Below are 15279 nucleotides of genomic sequence, written 5' to 3' on the forward strand. Positions count from 1 at the left end.
AAACTCAGAACTGCAAGCCAGCCAGGAGTCGAACCCAGAAACTCCTGATTCGTAACCAGACGCATTATCCATTGCGCCACTGGCCCACCGAAGTTCCAAGCTTTTGCTATTCCTCGATGATGAAGACCAGTTACGAGACTGAGGTAATATTTAGCAACATATAGACTAAACTGGAAGGACCAGATGTTTCTGCCCAGTTTCGAACCGGCGACCATTCGCGTGTAAAGAAAATGTGATAACCACTACACTACAGAAACAGCTGGCAGCACAGAAGCCAACGGACCTGTGTCACCTTCAAGTCAGCTGCCTTGTTGCAGCTTCGCATAGTTCGGCTGAGAGGCCATGTCGCTTCTTAAGAATTGACAATTATGTGTTTCTTATATTTGACCTCTTTGTGTTTTGGTGTGTAAAATGCTCCAGCCTAAATACCGTTCATGTAGAAGAAAGGAAGGGTAATTGCAAATCAACATTGAGCCTGGATTCCCACACTGGCTTTTCCTGTTTCTCCATCAGGAAGACCGTTTTTACTTTCCAAAAGGTGGATCAGTTAACTCTCTGGCATTTCCTCTAAGTCAGTTACAGTATCGTTTGTGTCTGTCCTTTTGAGTACACATTACTACAAGACATCCTTCAATCTGGCCTGTTGCATTTGCTGATCCCAACGGATCTACTCTGCATTGGAGAGACTAAATACCGACTCGGTTACCGCTGTGCAAAACACCTTCGCTCCATCGACAAGCTGGTGGAAGACTCTCCTGTCGCTTGCTATTTCAACTCCTTTCTGCTACATGGACGGTATTTAGGCTGCAGCATTTTACACACCAAAACACAAAGAGGTCAAATATAAGAAACACATAATTGTCAATTCTTAAACTCAACTCAAGCATTGAATAACGGAACAAATATTGTGTAAAGTCGGTTGCTATTTTCTGTAGGATTTCAGAATGCTGCATTAATAATAGAAGAGAGCATTTCGCCGTTAGAGTTTTCTGAACAAATTCTTCAGTTCAATATAGGTTCTTCTACTGGCTTGTAAATTTAGACATCTGTTTTAAAGAAATAGACGTGTTCTTGTCAGAAGTGACATGGCCTCTCAGCCGAACCATGCGAAGCTGCAACAAGGCAGGTGAGTTGAAGGTGACACAGGTCCGTTGGAGTCTGCGCTGCCAGCTGTTTCTGTAGTGTAGTGGTTATCACATTCGCTTTACACGCGAATGGTCCCCGGTTCAAAACCGTGCAGAAACATCTGGTGTTTCCAGTTTAGTCTGTCGCAAAATGTGACCTCAATCTCGTAACTGGTCTTCATCATCGACGAATACCAAAAGCTTATGACTGCTGTGGGCCAGTGGCGCAATGGATAACGCGTCTGACTACCAGGAGATTCCAGGTTCGACTCCTGGCTAGCTCCCGTTCCTAGTTTTGGCGTCCCCTTTAGTTCAGTGGGTTGGACAGCTGGTTCCCGATGCAGAGCAAAGTGAGCAGGGCATCATCAATTCTCGTATCAGCTGTGGTTACTTATGAAAGCCCTGCCCTCTCAATTTAACTTCAAGCAAAACATAACTTATCTCCAGTTCATCAAAGTTCAATATATGATCCTTTGATGAGTTGAGACATCAGTTTCAAAGAAACGGCTCCTTCCAATAAGTTACATGGCCTCTCAGCGGAACCGTTGGAAGCTGCAACAATACATTGAAGTTCAACATTGCACAGGGCCACTGATTGTGATACTCTCAGCGGTTTCTGTAGTGTAGTGGTTATCACATTCGCCTAACACGCGAAAGGTCCCCGGTCCGAAACCGGGCAGAAACATGGCGTGGTTCTGATTTTGTGTGGCGAATGTTTGCACTAAATACGTTTCTTCCTCAATCTGAGCGATTAACCCTGTGCGCTGAAGGGGCTGTTTAGCTCACAGGGCTAATCCCTGGCTTTTAAAGCAGACCAAGGCAAACCAGCAGCACGGTTCGATTCCCGTAACATCCTCCCCGAACAGGCGCCGGAATGTGGCGACTAGGGGCTTTTCACAGTAACTTCATTTGAACCCTCCTCGTGAAAATAAGCGATTTTCATCTTGCACGTTTGAGGAACGTGAGATTTGGTCTCGCATGAGATATTAAAATTGCTGCAACAGACTCGACTTCCGGGCGGCGAGCGAGGAGGTCGCAGGGAGAGGGGCTCCCGCAAGCGCCAGGAAGGAACCCCCCCGACAGGCCGGACGGCGGAGGAGGAGCGGGCGGCAACGGCGGAGGAGGAGCGGGCGGCAACGGCGGAGGAGCGGGCGACAACGGAGGAGCGGCGGGCGGCAGCGGAGGAGAAGCGGAGGAGAAGCGGAGGAGGAGCGGGCGGCAGCTGAGGAGGAGCGGGCGGCGGCGGAAGGCGGAGGCGAGGAGCGACGGCGACAGGGAGGCCCAGCAGCGGCAGGTCCAACCCCTCTCCCCCCCCCCCCCCCCCCACGCGGGCCGGGAACGGTGCGGTAGCGGCGGGCCCTCTTCCCCCCCCCAAACCAGCAGCGGGACACCACCTTCCCCCCCCCAATCAGCAGCGGGGACACCAACTCCCCCCCCCCCCCAACCAGCAGCGAGGACACCAACCCCCCCCCCCCCCCAACCAGCAGCGGGGACACAAACCCCCCCAACCCCCCAACCAGCAGCCCCACTCGCCCCTCCCCCTCCCCCCAACTGCAGTGACCACCACGTGGCAAGGACAAAGGGGGACTCTCTCTCTCTCTCCTGGGCGAGTGGAGAGAGAAAACAAAAGAAAAAAGAGACTTATATTTCTGTTCTTTTTTTTAAAATAAAAACCCAAAAGAAAACTGGTAAAGAGAAAAGGGGTGAAATAAAGGGGTAAAGGAAAGAAGGGGGGAAATAAATTTTTCATTTAAAAAAAAAAATATATACATATATTTTTATATATATATAAATAAAATTAAAATAGGGTGCGGAAAAGGGGGAAAAGAAGAACAAGGAGAGAAGAAACGATGAAGGGGAAGGGGGAGAAAAAAATGCCAGAAGGGACCCAAGAGAAAGGGGGCACCGGAGGTGGACGGGGCAAAGGGCAAACCAGCTTGGGCGAACGAGTCAACACGCGAAGCAGCGGGAAGAATGTATCGCCGCATCCAAAAGGGCTGGACGGGCGGGCAACCTCTCCCCTGGGGTTAGAGGGGGGCGTGAATTGGAAGGAAGCCATTGCAGAGGTGGTGAGGGAGCAGCTGCAGGCAATCAAGGCAGAGTTAAAAGCAGACACAGAGGCCGCAGCACAGGCAGCAATGACCAGGGCCATGTCAGGGGTGCAGCAGGCTCTGACCAGAATGGAGGAGAAAGTGGATGCCCAAGGGAAGATACTGGAAGCCCACGGGGCAACCATTAAAGAGCTGGAGAAGGCAGCGACTGACGTGAGCGACCGGGTCATGTCCCTGGAGAGGGAAATGGCGAAACTGAGTGCAACACAGGGGAGCCTGAAGGGCAGGGTAGACGACCAGGAGATCAACTCGAGAAGGCAAAACATTAAGATAGTGGGCCTGCCAGAGGGGATAGAGGGTAGAAATCCCACAACATTCGTGGCTGCGATGCTGGGCTCCTTAGTGGGGCGGGAAACTTTTCCCACCCCACCGGAAATGGACAGAGCTCATCGGTCACTGCGCCCGAAGCCCAAGGAAGGGGAAAAACCGAGAGCAGTTATAGCCAGACTGCACCGGTACCGGGATAGGGAGACAATCCTGCGCTGGGCCAAGGAGAATAGAGCCTGCAATTGGGACGGGCACGCCATCAGAATCTACGAGGATTTTGGAGCGGACATAGCTAAGAGACGGGCGGAGTTCAACAGAGCGAAAGCAGCTCTCTATAAGAACAAAGTACGTTTTGGTATGCTGTACCCAGCAAAACTCTGGGTCACATACCAACACAAGGAATATTTCTTTACAGCCCCTGCCGAGGCGAATAGATTCGTTGAGGAGCACGGGCTGGAAAAACGCCATGGGAAGTAGGGACGAGGGGCCCATGGCAAGGAGATACGTCATGCCGACGGGGGGGTGGGGAGGGGCGAGGCAAAGCCAGCCCCCTCCCCCCTGGCAGGAGCACCCAGGAAAAACAACCCAATGCCCAAGGGCCCGCTCCAGGTGGGAGGTCAGGCCCCGGCACGAGGGAACGGGAGTACTGGAGAGGGGAGAGGGGAAGGGGGACAGCAACCTCCGAGCGGGGAGCCACCGTGCTAGCAGGAAAGCTAGCGAAGGGGGCGCGCAACAGAGCAGGGCCGCAGCGCACCCCCAACAGGGGGGAAGGCGCCAGGCAGGGGAGGGGGGGGATCACCCATCAAAGGTGGGAGAGCAAATGGGGACAGGAATGGGGGAGAGAGGGGCAATGGAGGGGTACACAGGGGTATCCCCGAAAGGGATAGAGCGGGGGGGGGGGGGGCACTCGGGGGGCGAGAGACCAGGGAGGGGAAATGCAGGGACGAAGGGACAAAAGAGGCCAGAAAGGGAATAGGGCCACAAAGTGCCACAGACAAGGGCTCGAAACAGGGAACTGCTGCAAACACCCACCCAGTACGGTCTGTGGGTGAAGGGGCCCCCCGGAGTGCAGGGGGCTACCCGCGTGGCGGACACACAGTGGACGGCCATGGCGGGTGTCCCCGGGACAAGGGGGAACCCCGGAGCGCAGGGACCCGACCGCATGGGGAGAGCAGTGATAGTGGACATCCTGGACGGCCCCCTAACAAAGGGAAACCCCAGAGGGCAGGGGCGCGTCCACCGGACAAATATGGTTAACCCCACAGGAGCAAGGGGGCAGAAGCCCCCCACCAGAATAGTCACCTGGAACGTAAGGGGACTTAATGGCCCAGTGAAGAGATCTAGAGTCCTCACCCACCTTAGAAACATGAGGGCCGACATAGTCTTCCTCCAAGAGACGCACTTGAGGGAGCAGGACCAACTGCGGGTAAGAAAGGGCTGGGTGGGACAAACCTATCATTCCTGTTATGGGGCAAGGGCCAGGGGGGTGGCGATCCTGATTGGCAAGAGGACAATGTTTAGGGCGACAAAGACGGTTACGGACCCAGGGGGACGGTATGTCATGGTCAGCGGGGCCCTGGATGGGGCGCCGGTAGTCCTAGTTAACGTGTATGCGCCCAACTGGGACGACACGAGCTTCATCCAAAAGACCATGGCAGAAATCCCGGACATAGCGACGCACCGACTAATCATGGGGGGGGACTTCAACTGTGTACAGGACCCAACGACGGACAGATCAAACCCCAGAACGGGGAAAACCTCAAACATGGCAAGGGAACTCAGTCACTATATGGAGCAGATGGGAGCAGTAGACCCCTGGAGATTCGCCCACCCGGGGGAGAAAGAATTCTCTTTCTTCTCCCCAGTACACAACGTGTACACCAGAATTGACTTCTTTGTGGTGGGGAAAACGGTGCTTCCAGAGATAGACAAGGTGGAATACTCCGCAATTGTGATATCAGACCACGCCCCACACTACATGGATGTGCGGCTAGAGACGGGAAGGGCCCAGCGCCCCAAATGGAGGTTGGACGGTGCCTTACTAGCTGACAAGGCCTTCAGCGAAAGGATAGCGCGGGCCATAGCGGAGTACACTGAGATCAACCAAAACGGGGAGGTCTCACCCTCCACGTTCTGGGAAGCGCTTAAGGCCGTACTAAGAGGGGAAATCATAGCCTACAAAGCGCAAAGAGATAGGGAGGAAAGGGTGGCTAGGCAGAAGCTGGTCGACTCCATACTGGAGGTAGACCATAAATACTCCGAGGCCCCGACCGTAGAACTCCTGGCGGAGAGGAAAGAATTACAAAGGAACTTTGACCTGCTCTCCACCAGGAAAGCAGTACACCAACTCCGCCAGGCACGCGGGGCCCTATACGAACACGGAGACAAAGCCAGCCGCCTGTTGGCCCACCAGCTGAGAAAGCAGGCAGCCAGCAGAGAAATTGCGCAAATCAGAGATACCAGAGGCACGTTGGAAACAGAACCAGAGAGGATTAACAAAACCTTCAAGGCCTTCTACCAAGAGCTGTACACCTCAGAGCCCCCAACGGGGAAGGCTGGGATGAACCGGTTTCTTGACGGACTGGACATACCAGTTGTGGGAGAGGGCAGAAAACGGGATCTGGAAGCACCACTAGCACTGGGAGAGATCATGGACAGCATTAGCTCCATGCAGGCGGGGAAGGCGCCGGGACCGGACGGATTCCCGGCGGACTTCTACAAAAAATTTGCGACAGCGCTGGCCCCGCACCTGCGGGAGATGTTCACAGACTCGCTAGCTAGGGGCACATTGCCACCCACGTTAGCACAGGCCTCAATCTCGCTGATACCTAAGAAAGACAAAGACCCAACGGAATGTGGGTCATACAGACCCATATCTCTGCTGAATGCAGACGCCAAAATACTGGCCAAAATCCTAGCCAAGAGGCTAGAAGACTGTGTACCTGAGGTGGTCACAGAGGACCAGACGGGCTTTGTCAAAGGTAGACAGCTTACCGCGAACATCAGGCGCCTGCTGAACGTGATAATGACCCCCTCCGGGGAGAGAACACAAGAGGTGATCGTCTCCCTGGACGCAGAAAAGGCCTTCGACAGAGTCGAGTGGAAATACCTCATAGAGGTACTGGAGCGGTTCGGGCTTGGAACAGGGTTCACCGCTTGGGTAAAGCTCCTGTACAACGCACCCATGGCGAGTGTACAGACCAACAATACCAACTCCCAATACTTCCAGCTGCACAGGGGCACCAGACAAGGATGCCCACTGTCCCCGCTGCTGTTCGCACTAGCAATTGAACCGCTAGCAATCGCGCTCAGGGCAGCAAAAAATTGGAGGGGGATCCGAAGGGGAGGTAGAGAGCACAGAGTCTCACTCTATGCGGATGATCTGCTCCTCTATATCTCGGACCCACAAAGCAGCATGGACGGAATCATCGCGCTCCTGAAAGAGTTTGGAGCCTTCTCGGGCTACAAACTCAACATGAGCAAAAGTGAGATCTTCCCAGTACACCCGCAAGGGGGGGGGGGGCAGCACTAAAGGGGCTGCCGTTCAATCAAGCCCGACATAAATTCCGCTACCTGGGGATCCAAATAGCCCATGACTGGAAAGGGATCCACAAATGGAACCTCACCAGCCTGACGGAGGAAGTTAAAAAGGACCTGCAAAGATGGAACACACTCCCGCTCTCCCTCGCGGGGAGAGTTCAGACGATCAAAATGAACGTACTGCCCAGGTTCCTCTTCCTGTTTAGATCCATTCCGATCTACATCCCCAAGGCCTTTTTCAAAGCGCTGGACAAACTCATCATGGCGTTCGTATGGGGGGGTAAAAATGCTAGGATCCCAAAGAAGGTCTTACAAAAAACAAAAACCAGGGGAGGGCTAGCCCTCCCGAATCTACAATTCTACCACTGGGCAGCAACAGCCGAGCGAGTAAGGGGATGGATCCAGGAGCCAGAGGCTGAGTGGGTGCGTGCGGAGGAGGCCTCCTGCATGGGAACCTCCCTCCGGGCCCTCGCCACGGCAGCACTCCCATCCCCACCCAAAAAACACTCCAGCAGCCCAGTGGTGACAGCCACCCTCCAATCCTGGAACCAACTGCGGCAGCAACTTGGCCTGACCAAAATGTCGAACAGGGCTCCCATCTGCAACAACCATAGGTTCACACCAGCACTGACTGACGCCACCTTCAAAAGGTGGAGGCAGGACGGGGAACACTGACAGTCAGGGACCTATACACGGACGACAGGATCGCAACACTGGACGAACTGACAGAGAAGTTTCAGCTAGCTGGGGGGAACGAGCTACGGTACCTGCAGCTCAAAAACTTCCTACGAAAGGAGACAAGGACGTACCCACAACCGCCACGACAGACACTACTGGAAGACCTACTGGACGCAAGTATCCTAGAGAAAGGGAACTGTAGTGACATGTATGACCGACTGGTAGATAGGGACGACACCGTACTGGACGCAACAAGAAGGAAATGGGAGGACGACCTGGGGATGGAGATAGGGTGGGGACTCTGGAGCGAAGCACTGCATAGGGTCAACTCCACCTCCACGTGCGCAAGGCTCAGCCTGACGCAACTAAAAGTGGTACATAGAGCCCACTTAACAAGAACCCGTATGAGTAGGTTCTTCCCGGAGGTGGAAGACAGATGTGAACGGTGCCAAAGAGGCCCGGCCAACCACGCCCACATGTTCTGGTCTTGCCCCAGACTCGTGGAGTACTGGACAGCCTTCTTCGAGGTTATGTCCAAAGTGGTGGGAGTGAGGGTGGAGCCATGCCCGATAGTGGCGGTCTTCGGGGTTTCAGAACAGCCAGATCTATTCCTGGGGAGGAGGGCGGACGCCCTTGCCTTTGCCTCCCTGATCGCCCGCCGTAGAATCCTGTTTGGCTGGCGGTCAGCAGCACCGCCCAGAGCTGCGGATTGGCTGTCCGACCTCTCGGAATCTCTCCAAATGGAGAAAATCAAATTTGCCATCCGAGGGTCGGACGACGGCTTCCACAGAACGTGGGAGCCATTCATGCAACTGTTCCGGGACCTATTTGTGGCCAATGTACAAGAGGAAGAATAGTCGGGGGAAGGTAGCGGGAGGGGCTACAGGTTCGGTACGGGGGTTCGATGGCTAGCTAAGGCCCAAAACCAAACTAAATAAACATGTTGGGGGGGGGGGGGCGGGCGCAGTTACTACTACGAAGATGCTTACCTGTAAATATGTATGTTAATTTTTGCGTGTTTGTTTGTTGTTTTTTTTCTTTTTTTTTTTTTTTTTTTTTTTTTTTTGTTCTTTTTCTCTCCTAACAATTTGTAATTTGTTCAATATAAAATATGAAAACTGAATAAAAACATTTATAAAAAAAAAAAAATTGCTGCAACACAGTCAGAAATACTGAATTTTCAAGACGCCGGGGGAAGAAAATTTTTAACAAATATTTTGCCACAATTCGGATATCAGCAGTTTGTTCATCCACCACAGAATCTATCGGATGCAGATCAACATATTTAATCACCATTTCAAACATGTCTAAATGTACGATAAAAGCAATTTACTGCGTATGCGTCAATGAGGAACAAAAACAGAAAACACAGGACAGTCTCAGCAGGTCTGACAGCCTCTGTGGAGAGAGATGGCAAGTGTCGTTTCGAGTCTGGGTGACTCTTTGTCGAAGCCGGACAACTGGATCTTTGGTTAGGTTTAGATTGGCGGTGCGTGGGGGGAGAGCGACAGACGACCAGCGATGGGTGGAGAATAACAAGAATGTGTTGTGCTGAAAGAAAAAGGGAATGTAAATGTTTCTAATCAGTGTTCAGAACGGTGCTGATAGAGGCGATTAGAAGATTAGAACGTGTTAATGGCAGAGGACAATGCGGAACAAGGAGCGGGTTTCCCAAGACGGATGCGATTGGCTAGGGGAATGGGGAGGGGGAGACAATGGGAGAGGAAGACATATCAATGGAAGCAATGAAAATAGGTTGATGGAAATAAACATGTGGTGAAGTGGGAAGAGTGATTTCACGGTGCGAAGTTGTTGACCGTACTGTAAAATCCGAAAGGCTGTACCGTGCCTATTCGGAGGATGGGGTGCTGCTCCTCGGCGTTGTGCTGAGCTACATGGGAACATAGCAGCAGGCCATGATCGGACATGTGGACATGAGAGCAGGACAGTGAGTTCAAATAGCAAGCGACAGGAGAGTCTACCACTACATTGTCGATGGAGCGAAGGTGTTTTGCAAAGCGGTCACCCAGTCGGCATTTAGTCTCTCCAATGCAGAGTAGATGGCATTGGGATCAGCAAATGCAACAGGCCAGATTGAAGGATGTCTGAAAGTAATGTGTACTCAAAAGGACAGACACAAACGATACTGTAACTGACTTAGAGGAAATGCCAGAGACTTAACTGAACCAGCTTTGGGAAAGAAAAAACGGTCTTCCTGATGGAGAAATAGGAAAAGCTAATGTGGGAATCCAGGCTCAAAGTTGATTTACAATTACCCCTCCTTTCTTCTACATGAACGGTATTTAGGCTGCAGGATTTTACACACCAAAACACAAAGAGCTCAAATATAAGAAACACATAATTGTCAATTCTTAAACTCAACTCAAGCATTGAATAACGGAACAAATATTGTGTAAAGTCGGTTGCTATTTTCTGTAGGATTTCAGAATGCTGCATTAATAATAGAAGAGAGCATTTCGCCGTTAGAGATTTGCTGAACAAATTCTTCAGTTCAATATAGGTTCTTCTACTGGCTTGTAAGTTTAGACATCTGTTTTAAAGAAATAGACGTGTTCTTGTAAGAAGTGACATGGCCTCTCAGCCGAACCATGCGAAGCTGCAACAAGGCAGTTGAGTTGAAGGTGACACAGATCGGTTGGAATGTGAGCTGCCAGCTGTTTCTGTAGTGTAGTGATTATCACATTCGCTTTACACGCGCATGGTCCCCGGTTCGAAACCGGGCAGAAACATCTGGTGTTTCCAGTTTAGTCTGTCGCAAAATATTACCTCAATCTCGTAACTGGTCTTCATCATCGAGGAATAAGAAAAGCCTATAACTGCTGTGGGCCAGTGGCGCAATGGATAACGCGTCTGACTCCGAATCAGGAGATTCCAAGTTCGACTCATGGCTGGCTCGCAGTTCCTAGTTTTGGCGTCCCCTTTAGTTCAGTGGGTTGGACAGCTGGTTCCCGATGCAGAGCAAAGTGAGTAGGGCATCATCAATTCTCGTTTCAGCTGTGGTTACTTATGAAAGCCCTGCCCTCTCAATTTAACTTCAAGCAAAACATAACTTATCTCCAGTTCAGCAAAGTTCAATATATGATCCTTTGATAAGTTGAGACATCAGTTTTAAAGAAACGGCTTCTTCCAATAAGTTACATGGCCTCTCAGCGGAACCGTTAGAAGCTGCAACAATACATTGAAGTTCAACATTGCACAGGGCCACTGATTGTGATACTCCCAGCGGTTTCGGTAGTGTAGTGGTTATCAAATTCGCCTAACACGCGAAAGGTCCCCGGGTCGAAACCGGGCAGAAACATGGCGTGCTTCTGATTTTATGTGACCAATGTTTGCACAAAATACGTTTCTTCCTCAATCTTGCACGTTCGAGGAACATGAGATTTGGTCTCGCGTGAGATATTAAAATTCCTGCAACAAAGTCAGAAATACTGAATATTCAAGACGCCGGCGGCAGAAAAGCCACATTTTGCCACAATTCGGATATCAGCAGTTTGTTCATCCACCACAGAATCTATCGGATGCAGATGAAAATATTTAATCACCATTTCAAACATGTCTAAATGTACGAAAAAGCAACTTACTGCGTATGCGTCAATGGGGAACAAAAACAGAAAACACAGGACAGTCTCAGCAGGTCTGACAGCCTCTGTGGAGAGAGATGGCAAGTGTCGTTTCGAGTCTGGGTGACTCTTTGTCGAAGCCGGACAACTGGATCTTTGGTTAGGTTTAGATTGGCGGTGCGTGGGGGGAGAGCGAAAGACGGCCAGCGATGGGTGGAGAATAACAAGTATGTGCTGGGCTGAAAGAAAAAGGGAATGTAAATGTTTCTAATCAGTGTTAAGAATGGTGCTGATAGAGGGGATTAGAAGATTAGAATGTGTTAATGGCAGAGGACAATGAGGAACAAGGGGCGGATTTCCCAAGACGGATGCGATTGGCTAGGGGAATGGGGAGGGGGAGACAATGGGAGAGGAAGACATATCAATGGAAGCAATGAAAATAGGTTGATGGAAATAAACATGTGGTGAAGTGGGAAGAGTGATTTCACGGTGCGATGTTGTTGACCGTACTGTAAAATCCGCAAGGCTGTACTGTGCCTATTCGGAGGATGGGGTGCTGCTCCTCGGCGTTGTGCTGAGCTACATGGGAACATAGCAGCAGGCCATGATCGGACATGTGGACATGAGAGCAGGACAGTGAGTTCAAATAGCAAGCGACAAGAGAGTCTACCACCAGTTTGTCGATGGAGCGAAGGTGTTTTGCAAACGGTCACCCAGTCGGCATTTAGTCTCTCCAATGCAGAGTAGATGGCATTGGGATCAGCAAATGCAGCGGGCCAGATTGAAGGATGTCTGAAAGTAATGTGTACTCAAAAGGACAGACACAAACGATACTGTAACTGACTTAGAGGAAATGCCAGAGACTTAACTGAACCAGCTTTGGGAAAGAAAAAACGGTCTTCCTGATGGAGAAACAGGAAAAGCCAGTGTGGGAATCCAGGCTCAAAGTTGATTTACAATTACCCCTCCTTTCTTCTACATGAACGGTATTTAGGCTGCAGCATTTTACACACCAAAACACAAAGAGGTCAAATATAAGAAACACATAATTGTCAATTCTTAAACTCAACTCAAGCATTGAATAACGGAACAAATAATGTGTAAAGTCGGTTGCTTTTTTCTGTAGGATTTCAGAATGCTGCATTAATAATAGAAGAGAGCATTTCGCCTTTAGAGATTTTCTGAACAAATTCTTCAGTTCAATATAGGTTCTTCTACTGGCTTGTAAGTTTAGACATCTGTTTTAAAGAAATAGACGTGTTCTTGCAAGAAGTGACATGGCCTCTCAGCCGAACCATGCGAAGCTGGAACAAGGCAGTTGAGTTGAAGGTGACACAGGTCCGTTGGAGTGTGAGCTGCCAGCTGTTTCTGTAGTGTAGTGGTTATCACATTCGCTTTACACGCGAATGGTCCCCGGTTCGAAACCGGGCAGAAACATCTGGTGTTTCCAGTTTAGTCTGTGGCAAAATATTACCTCAATCTCGTAACTGGTCTTCATCATCGAGGAATAGCAAAAGCCTATAGTTGCTGTGGGCCAGTGGCGCAATGGATAACGCGTCTGACTACGAATCAGGAGATTCCAGGTTCGACTCCTGGCTGGCTCGCAGTTCCTAGTTTTGGCGTCCCCTTTAGTTCAGTGGGTTGGACAGCTGGTTCCCGATGCAGAGCAAAGTGAGCAGGGCATCATCAATTCTCGTTTCAGCTGTGGTTACTTATGAAAGCCCTGCCCTCTCAATTTAACTTCAAGCAAAACATAACTTATCTCCAGTTCAGCAAAGTTCAATATATGATCCTTTGATGAGTTGAGACATCAGTTTTAAAGAAACGGCTTCTTCCAATAAGTTACATGGCCTCAGCGGAACCGTTAGAAGCTGCAACAATACATTGAAGTTCAACATTGCACAGGGCCACTGATTGTGACACGCACAGCGGTTTCTGTAGTGTAGTGGTTATCACATTCGCCTAATACGCGTAAGGTCCCCGGTTCGAAACCGGGCAGAAACATGGCGTGCTTCTGATTTTGTGTGACGAATGTTTGCACTAAATACGTTTCTTCCTCAATCTTGCACGTTCGAGGAACATGAGATTTGGTCTCGCGTGAGATATTAAAATTCCTGCAACAAAGTCAGAAATACTGAATATTCAAGACGCCGGGGGAAGAAAAGCCACATTTTGCCACAATTCGGATATCAGTAGTTTGTTCATCCACCACAGAATCTATCGGATGCAGATGAAAATATTTAATCACCATTTCAAACATGTCTAAATGTACGATAAAAGCAACTTACTGCGTATGCGTCAATGGGGAACAAAACCAGAAAACACAGGGCAGTCTCAGCTGGTCTGACAGCCTCTGTGGAGAGAGATGGCAAGTGTCGTTTCGAGTCTGGGTGACTCTTTGTCGAACCCGGACAACTGGATCTTTGGTTAGGTTTAGATTGGCGGTGCGTGGGGGGAGAGCGACAGACGGCCAGCGATGGGTGGAGAATAACAAGAATGTGTTGGGCTGAAAGAAAAAGGGAATGTAAATGTTTCTAATCAGTGTTAAGAACGGTGCTGATAGAGGCGATTAGAAGATTAGAATGTGTTAATGGCAGAGGACAATGAGGAACAAGGGGCGGATTTCCCAAGACGGATGCGATTGGCTAGGGGAATGGGGAGGGGGAGACAATGGGAGAGGAAGACATATCAATGGAAGCAATGAAAATAGGTTGATGGAAATAAACATGTGGTGAAGTGGGAAGAGTGATTTCACGGTGCGAAGTTGTTGACCGTACTGTAAAATCCGCAAGGCTGTACCGTGCCTATTCGGAGGATGGGGTGCTGCTCCTCGGCGTTGTGCTGAGCTACATGGGAACATAGCAGCAGGCCATGATCGGACATGTGGACATGAGAGCAGGACAGTGAGTTCAAATAGCAAGCGACAGGAGAGTCTACCACCAGTTTGTCGATGGAGCGAAGGTGTTTTGCAAAGCGGTCACCCAGTCGGCATTTAGTCTCTCCAACGCAGAGTAGATGGCATTGGGATCAGCAAATGCAACAGGCCAGATTGAAGGATGTCTGAAAGTAATGTGTACTCAAAAGGACAGACACAAACGATACTGTAACAGACTTAGAGGAAATGCCAGAGACTTAACTGAACCAGCTTTGGGAAAGAAAAAACGGTCTTCCCGATGGAGAAACAGGAAAAGCCAGTGTGGGAATCCACGCTCAAAGTTGATTTACAATTACCCCTCCTTTCTTCTACATGAACGGTATTTAGGCTGCAGCATTTTACACACCAAAACACAAAGAGGTCAAATATAAGAAACACATAATTGTCAATTCTTAAACTCAATTCAAGCATTGAATAACGGAACAAATAATGTGTAGAGTCGGTTGCTTTTTTCTGTAGGATTTCAGAATGCTGCATTAATAATAGAAGAGAGCATTTCGCCGTTAGAGATTGGCTGAACAAATTCTTCAGTTCATAAGAACATAAGAACATAAGAACTAGGAGCAGGAGTAGGCCATCTGGCCCCTCGAGCCTGCTCCGCCATTCAATTAGATCATGGCTGATCTTTTGTGGACTCAGCTCCACTTTCCGGCCCGAACACCATAACCCTTAATCCCTTTATTCTTCAAAAAACTATCTATCTTTACCTTAAAAACATGTAATGAAGGAGCCTCAACTGCTTCACTGGGCGAGGAATTCCATTGATTCACAACCCTTTGGGTGAAGAAGTTCCTCCTAAACTCAGTCGTAAATCTACTTCCCCTTATTTTGAGGCTATGCCCCCTAGTTCTGCTGTCACCCGCCAGTGGAAACAACCTGCCCGCATCTATCCTATCTATTCCCTTCATAATTTTAAATGTTTCTATAAGATCCCCCCCTCATCCTTCTAAATTCCAACGAATACAGTCCCAGTCTACTCAACCTCTCCTCATAATCCAACCCCTTCAGCTCTGGGATTAACCTAGTGAATCTCCTCTGCACAC

At 49.9% G+C, this 15279-nt stretch overlaps 6 non-coding genes across 6 annotated transcripts; all 6 read left to right on the top strand.

Moving 5' to 3' along the window:
* The first annotated feature begins 1172 nt into the window (after positions 1–1172).
* Positions 1173–1245, top strand: trnav-uac. The gene has a single exon. It is a non-coding gene; the product is annotated as a tRNA-Val (tRNA).
* A 491-nt stretch (positions 1246–1736) lies between these two features.
* On the top strand, positions 1737–1809 carry trnav-aac. The gene has a single exon. It is a non-coding gene; the product is annotated as a tRNA-Val (tRNA).
* An 8588-nt stretch (positions 1810–10397) lies between these two features.
* On the top strand, positions 10398–10470 carry trnav-uac. The gene has a single exon. It is a non-coding gene; the product is annotated as a tRNA-Val (tRNA).
* Positions 10471–12665: 2195 nt separating this feature from the next.
* Positions 12666–12738, top strand: trnav-uac. Its single transcript has one exon. It is a non-coding gene; the product is annotated as a tRNA-Val (tRNA).
* Positions 12739–12832: 94 nt separating this feature from the next.
* trnar-acg lies at positions 12833–12905 on the top strand. Its single transcript has one exon. It is a non-coding gene; the product is annotated as a tRNA-Arg (tRNA).
* Positions 12906–13232: 327 nt separating this feature from the next.
* Positions 13233–13305, top strand: trnai-aau. Its single transcript has one exon. It is a non-coding gene; the product is annotated as a tRNA-Ile (tRNA).
* Positions 13306–15279: the final 1974 nt, after the last annotated feature.

This window comes from Scyliorhinus canicula, unplaced genomic scaffold (assembly GCF_902713615.1).
Source record: "Scyliorhinus canicula unplaced genomic scaffold, sScyCan1.1, whole genome shotgun sequence".
NCBI classification, from domain to species: domain Eukaryota; kingdom Metazoa; phylum Chordata; class Chondrichthyes; order Carcharhiniformes; family Scyliorhinidae; genus Scyliorhinus; species Scyliorhinus canicula.